Source organism: Raphanus sativus, unplaced genomic scaffold (assembly GCF_000801105.2).
Source record: "Raphanus sativus cultivar WK10039 unplaced genomic scaffold, ASM80110v3 Scaffold0870, whole genome shotgun sequence".
Lineage (NCBI taxonomy): Eukaryota > Viridiplantae > Streptophyta > Magnoliopsida > Brassicales > Brassicaceae > Raphanus > Raphanus sativus.
In genome coordinates, this window is record NW_026616184.1 from 24,489 (window position 1) to 25,000 (window position 512).

Here is a 512-nt window from a genome sequence, read left to right on the forward strand (position 1 = left end):
TGGTCTTGCGCGGTTACCATCCGGAGTGCATCAATACCTTAGGCGTGCGTTCCTCTGCGCCTCCATCTTCTCTGTCTCCTTCCTCTTGTCTTTATCACTTTGCCCGCCTGCCATGCCCTTGCCTGAACCGATTCCACCGATTAAAACTCACCGGAACACCACTCGGATAATACCTTACCGCCGGTTTCTTCTTACTTTCTTTCTGGTAGAATTTTGGCAGAGGTTTGCCTAGTATTTTTCGTGATCCAAATCGATGAACAATGACTCCTATTTATAGGAAATGTCATCGACAGGCGGTTGGGATGGGCAGTTACACGGTTTGGGCGAAAAGGCACCAACCGCTCCCTTTTGCATCCCTTCGGCCAAACCGCTTCCCAACTGCCTCTAACTGCTCCCTTTGATCGATGTCCAGCTCCCAACACTCCTCCAGGTGCCTAGCTCGCTTGCCAAGCTCCATGGTCCCACCTGACCATGTCACCACCGAGCCGGACCCATAACCGCTCACGGTCCGG